We start from the raw sequence: 12,687 nt of genomic DNA on the forward strand, positions 1-12,687 counted from the left end.
AAGCCAAGATCGTGCCACTGTACTCCAGCCTGGGCGACAGAGTGAGACTCCATCTCAAAATAAATAAATAAATAAGAATAAAAAAATAAACCTGAAGCTGATTCTAGTAAGTTAAAACGTGTAGCCAGGTGAAGTGGATCATGCCTGTAATGCCAGCACTTTGGAAACCCAAGGCAAGAGGGTAGCTTGAGCTCAAGAGTTGGAGAACAGCCTGGGAAACATAGTGAGACCTCATCTCTACAAAAAAACAAAATTAGCCAGGCATGGTGGTACATGCCTGTAGTCCCAGCTACTCAGGTGACTGAGGTAGGAGGATTGCTTAAGCCCAGCACATCAAGCCTGTAGTGAGCCATATGCTCCAGCCCAGGTGACAGAGTGAGATGTGGTCTCAAAATATATATATATACATATATATATATAAAACCCTAGATCAACAACTAAGAAAATGCCAAAAAAGTAAAATGGCAGGCATACCAACTATACCAATCGCATTAAATGTAAATGTATTAAACAATGTAATCAAAAGATTATTACACTGGGTTTAAAAAAAAGTAAGATTCTACTAGATGCTGTCCATGGAGAAACATTTTAGATTTAAAAGCACAAATAGATGAAAAACAAAAGTATGGAAAAAATATATCTCATGCAAAGGGCAATTATGAGAAAGCTGAAGTAACTATAATATTATCAGACAAAATAGACTTTAAAACAAAACAAAAAAATGCTTGTAGGGACATTTTAGAATGATAAAAGGGTCAATCCATCAGGAAGATATAACAATTATAAATATATATGCACCTAGTAACAGAGCACCAAAACACATGAAGCAAAGACTGACAGAAATAAAGGGGGAAAGACGCAACAGTCATAGTTGGAGACTTCAAGACCCCCCCTGCAGAGTGGATAGAAGTAGGTAGGAGAGCAGCAAGGAAACTGAAGGTAATTTATTTATTTATTTTGGAATCGGTCTCACTGTACTTCCCAAGCAGGTCTTCAATTTATCCTTCAAACAATCCTCCTACTTCAGTCTCCCAACTAGCCTGAAAATTGACTTGAACACCACTATAAACCAATTTGACTTGATGGATATCTATAGAACACTCTACCCAACAAAAGCAGAATATACATTTTCTCAAGTACTCATGGCATATTGCCCAGAACAGACCATATTCGAGGCAATAGCAAACCTCAATATATTTTATTTTATTTCATTTTATTTTATTTTGTAGAGACAGGGTCTTCCTATGTTGTCCAGGCTGGGCTTGAACTCCTGATCTCAAGCAGACCTCCCACCTCAGCCTCCTAAAGTGCTGTGATTACAGGTGTGAGCCACTGTGCCTGGCCAGCTACAGTCTTTTTATGACCCGATCTCCGAGGCCACACTCCATCACCTTCACTTTAGTGTTTGTGATCAGCCAGCCAATGAGTCCTGCCCCCGACAAGGGGACCGTATTAAACACGGGCTTGAGTTCCAGGAGGCAGGGATCGCGGGGATCCTGGAGGCTGTCCCCCACGGCGCCTCTTACTCTCTCTTCACAGCTCTGATCACATGTGTACAGAGCCTGACACGGATTTTTTTTTTTTTTTTGTATCAGCATCTCCCTGTTAACTGTAAGCTCTGTGGCGGCAGAGACAATACCTGTTTTGTTCATCATTTTGTGACCAAATCAGAGCACAGGGCCTGACCCCACAGGCATTTACCAAATCTTAGTTGTGTGTCAGTTAGTTGGGAATAATAAATATCTTTTACTTGTATTTATTTTATGTATGTATTTATTTATTGTTTTGGTGGGTTTGGGGTTTTTTTTTTGAGACAAGATCTCAAAAAACAATGTTGAGATCTGTCATTCAGTCTGGAGGGCGGTGGCGTCATGATAGCTTACTGCTGCCTCAACCTCCTGGGCTCAAGTGACTCTCCCAGCTCAGCCTCGCAGAGAGCTGCGACTGCAGGTGCACGCCACCATAGCTCGCTAACTTGTGTTGTTGCGTTTTTTGTAGAGACAGTGTTTTTGCCATGTTGCCTAGGCTGGTCTCACAAGCCGGGGCTCAAGCAATCCGCCTGCCTCAGCCTCCCAAAGTGTTGGCATTACAGGCGTGAGCCACGGCACCCGGCAGGCTCTTCCTTTTACACAGCCTCTCCCTGTTTGTTATTTAGGTTGACAGTTGAACGAATGGATTTATAAATATTTATTTTTGAATACACATAGACTATGTTGGCCAGGCACAGTGGCTCACTCCTGTAATCCCAGCATTTTGGGAGGCCAAGGCAGGTAGATCATCTGAGGTCAGGAGTTCAAGACCAGCCTGCCCAACATGGTGAAACCCCATCTGTACTAAAAATACCAAAAATAAAAAAAAGTTGGGGGGCGTGGTGGCACACACCTGTAATCCCAGATACTTAGGACGCTGAGGCACGAGAATCACTTGAACTCGGGAGGGGGAGGTTGCAGTGAGCCAAGATCGTGCCTTCTTATTCATTTTCTCATTCATTTCAGCCTTTTCATTCATTTTCATCCTTGCCAATCTGGTAAGTGAACAATTGTTTCTTCTCCTTCCTTCTTCCTCCTACTCCTTCTTTCTTCTCCTTTTCTTTCTCCTCCTCCACTTCCTCCCTCCCTCCCTCCCTCCCTTCCTTCCTTCCTTTCCTCTCCTTCCCCTCCCCTCCCCTCCCCTCCCCTCCCCTCCCCTCCCCTCCCCTCTCCTCCCATCCCCTCCCCTCCCCTCTCCTCCCCTCCCCTCTCCTCCCATCCCCTCCCCTCCCCTCTCCTCCCCTCCCCTCTCCTCCCCTCCCCTCTCCTCCCCTCCTTTCTTTTCTTTCTGACAGGACCTTGCTATGTTGCCCAGGTGGGAATGCAGTGGCACGATCTTGGCTCACTGCAGCCTCCGCCTCCCAGGTTCATGCAATTCTCCTGCATCAGCCTTCCCAGTAGCTGGGACTACACGTGTGCACAACCACACCCAGCTAATTTTGTAATTTTAGTAGAGATGAGGTTTTCTCCATGTTGGTCAGGCTGGTCTTGAACTCCCAACCTCAGGTGATCTGCCCACCTCGGCCTCCCAAAGTACTGGGATTACAGGCATGAGCCACTGCGCCTGGCCTCAAAAGGTTTTTTAAAAAATGTTCTATTGTGAGAGTTGGCATTTTCAAGTTCTGTTTTTAAATTTTTCACAGGGTTTGGCTTTCTGGGCTCCAGGCTGGAATATGTGGCAGGTTTCCTGCTGGGGGAATTGTGTTTGTCCAGGTTGCCTGAGAGGCACTGGGAGTTTGGAATAAACAGGAGCTGCCTGCTTCTCACGGAGCCCTGACCAGGGTTAGCCCACTGGGCCTGGGACACCACACAGCCCTGCAGGCTGAGGCCCCGGCCAGGCCTCACGCCCACTCCACACCGAGCAGAGCACCCGGGCCTGTGTGTTTCGCTCTACCTGCATCTCTAGGAGACTGTCGTGTGAGCCTTGTTCTTGCCATTTGCATGCGTCCCCTACACATCTTCTTCTCTCTGTGACTCACTCCGAGGAGCAGGCCGGTGACTCCGACCTGGCCACCCCGAGCCTCTCGCTCTCTTGCTGCAGTGAGTGGCCCATGGGTGGGCACCCGATCCACACGAGACCCAAGTCAGCCCAGCAAGGTGCGGCCCCAGGACGTCTGCCGCAATGGTGGAGAAAGAGAAGTTTGTCTCCTGGGGTTGGCCTGTCGAGGGCAACAGGAAAATGCACTGTTGCGTGTCCCCTGCTACAGACAAGCTGAGGCCGGCTAACCTGGGCTTTTCATCCCATAAGCCAAGAGTTTCCCATTTTTGCTCAACTACTCTGAGATGTGTTTCTGTCACTTAGAACCAAAAGAGGCCCAACGGATTCCGTGAGTTAGGAATCAGGTGCTGCGGGGCGGCCAGAGACCAAGGGGGTGACCTGACAGGCCAATCTCGGCCTTGCAGCATCCACAGCCCTGTAAGCCCCAGCTTTCCTCCTTGTGACTCACCTTGACTGCGACCTTGCCTGCAACCTTGCCTATGATCTGCCTGTGACCTTGCCTGTGATCTGTCTGTGACCTTGCCTGTGATCTGTCTGTGACCTTGCCTGTGATCTGTCTGTGACTTTGCCTGTGATCCGCCTGTTACTTTGCCTGTGATCTGCCTGTGACTTTGCCTGTGATCTGTCTGTGATCTGCCTGTGATCTGCCTGTGACTTTGTCTGTGATCTGCCTGTGATATGTTACTTTGCCTGTGATCTGTCTGTGACTTTGCCTGTGATCTGCCTGCGATCTGCCTGTGATCTGCCTGCGATCTGTCTGTGATCTGCCTGTGATCTGTCTGTGATCTGCCTGTGATCTGCCTGCGATCTGTCTGTGACTTTGCCTGTGATCTGTCTGTGATCTGCCTGTGATCTGTCTGTGACTTTGCCTGTGATCTGCCTGTGATCTGTCTGTGACTTTGCCTGTGATCTGTCTGTGACTTTGCCTGTGATCTGCCTGTAATCTGTCTGTGACTTTGCCTGTGATCTGCCTGTGATCTGCCTGTGATCTGCCTGTGATCTGTCTGTGATCTGCCTGTGATCTGCCTGTGATCTGCCTGCGATCTGTCTGTGACTTTGCCTGTGATCTGTCTGTGATCTGCCTGTGATCTGCCTGTGATCTGTCTGTGATCTGCCTGTGATCTGCCTGCGATCTGTGACTTTGCCTGTGATCTGTCTGTGATCTGCCTGTGATCTGTCTGTGACTTTGCCTGTGATCTGCCTGTGACTTTGCCTGTGATCTGTCTGTGACTTTGCCTGTGATCTGCCTGTGATCTGTCTGTGACTTTGCCTGTGATCTGCCTGTGATCTGCCTGTGATCTGTCTGTGATCTGCCTGTGATCTGCCTGCGATCTGTCTGTGACTTTGCCTGTGATCTGCCTGTGATCTGCCTGTGATCTGCCTGTGATCTGTCTGTGATCTGCCTGTGATCTGCCTGCGATCTGTCTGTGACTTTGCCTGTGATCTGTCTGTGATCTGCCTGTGATCTGTCTGTGACTTTGCCTGTGATCTGCCTGTGATCTGTGACTTTGCCTGTGATCTGTCTGTGACTTTGCCTGTGATCTGCCTGTAATCTGTCTGTGACTTTGCCTGTGATCTGCCTGTGATCTGCCTGCGATCTGCTTGTGACCTGCCTGCGATCTGCCTGTGACCTGCCTGCGATCTGTCTGTGACTTTGCCTGTGATCTGCCTGTGATCTATCTGTGACTTTGCCTGTGATCTGCCTGTGATCTGCCTGCGATCTGCCTGTGACCTGCCTGCGATCTGTCTGTAATTTTGCCTGTGATCTGTCTGTGACTTTGCCTGTGATCTGCCTGTGATCTGTCTGTGACTTTGCCTGTGATCTGCCTGTGACCTGCCTGTGATCTGCCTGTGACCTTGCCTGTGATCTCCCTAGCAGCCCTGCCCAACAAGCCAGCCCTCTGGGTCCTACTATCCACAGAATCTCTGAAGATTTTGGGAACTGTCCCACACAAGCCCCCTCATTGACAGAATACCAAAAAGTTGAACGTGCATTCCTCCGAAGCGCTAGGCTTCAGATCCCAAACTTCTTAATGTCTCCCACTGTAGCCTCCATTCTGTGTAAATTTTGCATTCTCAACCACTATGCTTTAACATGTAAAGAATGTTCCCTCAGCCTAGTGTGGTGACACACGCCTGTAGTCCCACCTACTCAGGAGGCTGAGGCAGGAGGATTGCTTGAGGCCAGGCATTCAAAGTAGCTGTGAGCCATGACTGTGCCTGTGAATAGTCACTGCACTCCAGCCTGGGCCACATAGCAAGACGCTGGTCTCAAAAAAAAAATTTCCCCAAGAAACCTTTGAATAAAATACCCCATTTATCCCGTGACTTTTGGAAAGCAGACCTGCAAGGATCCTTCCCTGTCCTGTGGCTGTCTTCTCACTCTCCTGATAGTGTTCTTTGATGAACAAAACTTTTTAATGTTGATGAAGGCCAGTTTAATATTTTCTTTTGTTGCTCATGCTTTCTGGGTTATTTCTAAAAAACCATTGTCAAATTCAAGGTTATTAAGATTTACCCCATGTTTTCTTCCTCTTCTTTTTTTTTTTTTTTTTTTGAGACAGAGTCTCACTCTGTCGCCTGGTGGAGTGCAGTGGCACCATCTTGGCTCACTGCAACCTTCATCTCCTGGGTTCAAGTGATTCTCCTGCCTCAGCCACCTGAGTAGCTGGGACTACGGGTGTGTGCCACCACACCCAGCTCATCTTTTTTGTATTTTTTTTGGTAGAGATGGGGTTTTACCATGTTGGCCATATTTGTGTCAAACTCCTGGCATCAAGTGATCCACCCACCTTGGCCTCCCAAAGTGCTGGGATTACAGGTGTGAGCCACCATGCCCACCCCGCCATGTTTTCTTCTAACAGTTGGATGGTGTTAGCTCTTTGATCCAGTTTTAGTGACTTTTGTATATGGTGTGAGGTAAGAATCCAACTAGGTCTTTTTTTTTTTTTTTTTTGAGACAGAGTCTCGCTCTGTCACTCAGGCTGGAGTGCAGTGGCATGATCTTGGCTCACTGCAACCTCTGCCTCCTGTGTTCAAGTGATTCTCCTGTTGCAGCCTCCCAAGTAGCTGGGATTACAGGCACATGCCACCATGCCCAGCTAATGTTTGTATTTTGGGGAGAGATGGGTTTTACCATGTTGGCCAGGCTGGTCTTGAACCCTTGACCTCAAGTAATCCCCCTGCCTTGGCCTCCCAAAGTGCTGGGATTACAGGTGTGAACCACAACGCCCGACCAAAGTCCAACTTGTTCTTTTGCATGTGGATATTCAGTTGTCTGAGCCAAACAGATCCCTGGGTAGGAGTCTCCCAGGTCCCCTGAGAACCCTGGGGAGATGACACGCTCACAGCATTCCGAAAGGGGTAGACCCACTAAACACCAGATCCCGTTCATGGATGGTTTGTGTCTGGGAGGGTGGGGAGGGGTGACTGGGAAGGGATAACATGGGGGCAGAGGCTGAGCAGAAAGATAAAGCGAGAGGGGAAGAAACTGGGGCAGGTGGGAGGGGACCAGGGTCAGCAGGCTGGCTGGGAGGAGAGGGGTCCGCCATTGGCCGAAGGGGAAGGGCCAGCTCCACCAAGAGCCTGGCGGCTAGGTTTGGGGTGAGGCTGAGGCAGGAGGAAGCCTGGAGCCCCTCATCACCCCTACCTCGGATGGTCCCGAAGGACAATGTCCCTCCGAGGGCCACAGGGCTTACAGCAGCTGGCTAACAGTTCTGAGCCTCTAGGGAAATAACTGGCCCCGTGCCTCACCTGAAAACAATCAATGTTAGCATTTCCAGACAACATAGCGTAGGGGTCAAGTTCACGAATTCAGAAATCCAGCTATCAATCAGTGTTCAAGACCCGGATTGACCGTGAACACGTGTGTGATCCGGGCAAGTGGCTTCACCCCCTGAGCCTCTGAGCCCCTGGACAGTCAAAGGAGGAAAGCCTCAGAGGGGGATAAAGCGACTTAAGTCACGCAATACCCTCAGCCTGGCGCCAGCACTTATGGCAAGCAGGGGTCGGTGACCAGCGCGTGCCTGGGAAAGTCTGGGAGCAGGTGCCCGAGATGCTGAACGACGCTTATTTTCTCATTCTTTCCAAGTCGGATTTTTCACAGTGGGGGTTGTATCCATTTGGGAGCAGAGAACCCAGGGAGGCTTAGGTCTGCCCTGGTCCGGGACTGCAGGCCGGGGGCAAAGGCCACAGTATTGGCTTGACCTGAGCATGGCCAGGCTGTGCTTGGCTCCGAGCCGGCTCTGGCAGGAAGCGTTTGCTGCCCGAGTCCCCGACCCTTTGTGTCTGGGGCTGCCGGGCAGGGGCTGTGGGGCGACCTCTCTGGGAAGAGCCGAGAAAGGTGTGGGCTTTTAGAATTGCATGCGGGATGTGATCCATTTCAGCCTCGGCGTCCTCTCGGAGGGACAGTGCCTTGATTGGGGTTTCACACACGTTTCTGAGGCTGGAACCCCAGGCTGGCCTGGCTCTCAGCACCCCGTTGCAGAAAGCTGAGGTCTTGGTCCAGGAGGGGCCACGGGAGTCTGAGATGCCTGGTGCCGGTGTCTGCCCCGGCTGCAAAGTCACATCCGCTGTTTGGCTGCGGGCGTAGGCTCTGCTGCACCTCCCTGGGGGGAAGCTGGCATTGTGTTCTCAACGGCCGGTTGTGGAAAAATCACAGCATGCCGAGTAAACAGAGAACCGGGGGCCGCCACCATGGGAACCGCTGGGTGGAGGTGGCGGCGGAGGCTGCGGTAGGGAGGCCGTGGCTTGACCCAGGCTCACCTGGGAGCCAAGAATCTGCCAACAGGGAGCCAGGGGCCTGAGGGGGCCCTGAGGGGGTCTGAAGCCCTGGGAGTTCCCCAAACTCACCCAGCACATCAGGGCCAGGGCCAAGGGCTGCACCCAGTCCCCCCTCCGCCAGCTCTAGCTCCTCTGCTCCCTGCTCTTCCAGCCAGATAAGCTGGCAGAAAAACAGCAGGAATTTCTTTGTGAACTATCATTTTGGGGAGGATTTGGGGAAGCCCTCATCCCTCATCTTCCAGGCACTGACCTTGACCGAAGTGCAAAGCAAGGAGCCATCAAGTTCCAGGTGAAGGTAGAAGTGGTTGCAAGTTTTGCTCTGTGCTATTCAGTGAAAGCCCTTCAAAGTCCCCAGGAAGGTGTCTGCTCCTGGAAGACGCTGGTACACAGTGCAGGAGACAGGGAAGGGATGAGCGCATGGGAGGGATGAGCGCGTGGGAGGGATGAGCATATGGGTGGTGTTAGCACATGGGTGGTATTAGCACATTGGAGGCATCAGAATCAGAAGATTCAGTAGGTAAAGCTTATGGCACACAGCCAGTACTCCCTTACCAAGGACTGGTGATGAGGGCACCTTTATTTAAATGGATGATGATTCACTTTGAGAATAGAAGTATAAATGGAGTGGCCAGGCACAGTGGCTCACTCCTGTAATCCCAGCACTTTGGGAGGCCAAGGTGAGTGGATCACCAGAGGTCAGGAGTTCGAGACCAGTGTTGCCAACATGGCAAAACCCCGTCTCTACTAAAAGTACAAAAAATTAGCCAGGCATGGTGGCGCATGCCTGTAATCCCAGCTATTCAGGTAGGAAAATCGCTTGATCTCGGGAGGTGGAGGTTAGTGAGCCGAGATCGCACCACTGCACTCCAGTCTGGGCAACAGAGCAAGACTCTGTCTCAAAAAAGTAAATTAAATAGGTAAATAAATGTGGATTGGCTGCAATGCTTCCCTGCGTAGAGGTGGCCACATCCCTTTGGAAGTGGTTGAACCCAGGGGCCATCTCAGGGCTCAGGGATGAGGTCAGTTTGCTCTCAGGAAGCTACCACTTCCTGTTTCTAAGAATACGGATCAAACGTCATTTCCCTTAAGAATCTCCCAGCCACCCAGGAGGGACTTGTCCGCTGAGGCCACAGGCCCTCTCCCAGCCCCTGCATCGTGCGAGAGGCTGAGCCTCTGGGCTGCTCTGCTTTCAGCGCACCCTCACAGCTGTGGATGCTACTTGGAGCTGGGGGCTGGCCTGGGGCCGGGCACTCGGTGAACGCTTTGCTCCTCTCTGGAGCTCACCGCAGCTCATACAGAGCAGCGCTCCACTTGGTACCCACAGAAGGAGATCCCGGCCAGCAGCGGTGGCCGTCCTGCTCCTGCCTGCTAGCACCCCTTCTTCCAACGTCTGCACCTTGACTGTCTTTTGGGTACCCCCTCCCCCCTCCTGCACTGGCTTCAGAGCATATGACTCCATGTAACCCATTGGAGCATTGGAGGGACTGGTCCAGGGATGGGTGCAGAACCCATATCCCGTGAGAGCCCATTAGGAGAATCAAATCAAAGGTGTTTTTTTTTTTTTTTTTGAGATAGAGTCTCGCTCTGTTGCCCAGGCTAGAGTGTCATGGCGCGATCTTGGCTCACTGCAACCTCCACCTCCCGAGTTCAAGCGATTCTCCTGCCTCAGCCTCCCCAGTAGCTGGGATTACAGGCATGTGCCACCACGCCTGGCTAGTTTTGTATTTTTAGTAGACACGGGGTTTCTCCATGTTGGCCAGGCTGGTCTCCAACTCCCAACCTCAGGTGACCCACCCACCTTGGTCTCCCCAAATGCTGGGATTACAGGCGTGAGCCACCATGTCTAGCGTCAAATCAAAGGCTTTTGATTAAACCATTGGCAAAGAGAATCTCCTGGGGGCGGGGTCACTCAAGTGGGATGTTGGGTGTGGCTGCTGGCACCCACGTTACCGCCATGAGGAGAGAATGCTGAAAACTGAGCCACCACAGAGGAAACAGGTTTCAGCTCACTGCAACCTCAACCTCCCGGGCTCAAGTGATCCTTTCACCCCAGCTTCCCGAGTAGCTGGGACTACAGGCATGCCCCATCATGCCTGGCTAATTTATGTCTTTTTTGTAGAGATGGGGTCTTGCTATGTTGCCCAGGCTGGTCTCGAACTCCTGGGCTCAAATGATCCTCCCGCCTCCGCCTCCCAGAGTGCTAGCATTACAGGCAGAAACACCGCACCCAGCTGAGAGGTGAATTCTTAAAGATGTCACCTCAGAGCCCTTGATCCCGCCATTCCTGAAGCCATCCATTCCCTGGACTTTTCAGTGAAATAAGCCAATAATTTTCCCCTTGTGCTTCAGCCCATTGGAATCAGGCTTCTGCCCCTTGCAATGGAAAGAGAGAGGCCTCCTCCACCGCGTCAAGCTCAGCCTCTGCTGGACCTGCAGGGGCTTCTTTTTCTCTGGCATTTCCCAGAGTGTGGCTGGCTTCCTGCTGGCCTCCCCCACTCACTCCTCACATCTGCCTTCAGTAAACACAAAGAAAGGGCCGAGGGTGAACCCGGAGACCTGCCGGTGGCTGGTGGGTGAAGGCTGGGTGGAGGCATGGAGGCTGGAAGCAGGGGACGGGCTGCGGTCCCAGGGGTTCTGGTGGTCCCGGCAGCCCTTGAGGAGGCCAGAGGTGCAGCCGGGGAGGGTTTTGAGTCCCTGGAGCGGGGGGGCTCGAAGGGCTGGTGAGACCCTCCTTGTCCAGGCCTGGCTGTATTAACAGGGTCACTGAGGCAGAGAGGGCCAGGACTCCCCAGGGCTCAGCAGCTGGCAAGGCAGGCTCTGTCTCCTCGGGAGGCCCTGTGTGCGGCCATCTCAGCCAGAGCAGTCCCTGATTCTCTGGGGAAGGTTTCCTGTGGGCAAAAGGCTTCCCCTAAGACAATGTGGACCACCGCGGGCCTGGAACCGGAGGGAGAGAGCCTCACAGGCCAGCTGGTCCCCCCAGTACATCCCCCCGCCCAGCCTCCATGCAAAAGAGGAAGCTCAGGGCCAGAGAGGGGATTTGCACAGTAGGTTAGGGCCCCAGGTGTACCCTGGAACGGTTCTCCTGGCTTCCAGGCCAGTCTTGTGCCAGCCGGGGCAAAACCCACTCCCCAGCCTGGGGCATGAGGACAGACAGCCAGGAGGTGACGGGGAGCTGACTAGAGGGGGCGTACAGAGCCACTTCTGTGTCTGATCACAACGTGTCTGTGCATCTGTCGCAGCGCTGGGTGGGGGTCTGAACATCCTAGAGCAGGTGCTTCTGGTTCCGTTGGAACAGGAGATGCCTCACAAAAGCAGACAGCCTGAAGGTGGGCGGGACTTGCCGGACACCACGGCGCAGATGGGGGAGGGGCAAGCCCAGAGCCCTTAGGCGGGCCTGGCCCCACATCCCCAGCAGGTGGTCGAGGATCGGGGAGGCCCTCATTTAGGGGAAGCGGACGTGAGGACTGCACTGTGGATGCACGGAGGTTGACAGGTAGGAGACTGTCTGCTTAGGGCCAAGGTGTCCCTGCCCGATTAGGGCCACAGCTGAGGCCAGTGACCTTCTCCAGCAGCGGGCAGGGGCTCTCCCACCATCCTCCCTCTGCCCAAGCCCGGCCATGTTCTTGAGCAGTCACACCCCAAATTCCTGCAGCCTGAAAGGGCCCCCCATCGGAGGGCAGACAGAGCCTCTCTCCCAAGCGGAGGGGGCAGGACGGGTGTCCCCAGGCAGGGGTGTCTGCCTCTGGGGCTTCTCCGGTTTCCACGACGCCCTGGCGGAGTTTAAGTAAGGAGGTGGCAGCCGCACCCAGGGCTCTCCCCTTGATGTGCAGGCCGTGTCCGCTGGCCAGGCACTGGGCATGTGCTTCCTGGTGCCCCGGCCGGGCTGGGCGGCAGGGCTGTGGTGTCCACCCTTGGCCGCTGGTCAGTGCCTTGCTGTTCAGCCCTGGGGCTGGCGTTCAGGGCTCTGTGATGCATCTTTACTGAGATCTGGCCTGGGGGGCAGGGCTGGGGAGATCGCTCAAACACTGTCTGGGCAGCAGACGCTGGCTTCTGGCTTCGTTGTCTAGGGCTGGGGAGTGAAGAGGAGAAGAGCAGGAAGAAGGGAGGGGCAGAGAGTTGGTACTGTCTCAGGTTAAAAGGACCAGCTCAGGACCGGGTGGTGTTTGAGCCTGTAATCCCAGCCTGAGGTAGGCGGATCACGAGGTCAGGAGTTCTAGACCAGCCTGGCAAACATGGGGAAACCCCGTTTAAAAATACAAAAAATTAGCCAGGTGTGGTGTCATGTGCCTGTAATCCCAGCTACTCGGGAGTCTGAGGCAGGAGAATCACTCGAGCCACTGCACTCCAGCCTGGACGACAGAGCTAGACTCCATCTCA

The sequence above is a fragment of the Aotus nancymaae genome, unplaced genomic scaffold (assembly GCF_030222135.1).
Source record: "Aotus nancymaae isolate 86718 unplaced genomic scaffold, 86718_ANA_hifiasm-v0.15.2.pri h1tg000018l, whole genome shotgun sequence".
Classification (NCBI taxonomy): domain Eukaryota; kingdom Metazoa; phylum Chordata; class Mammalia; order Primates; family Aotidae; genus Aotus; species Aotus nancymaae.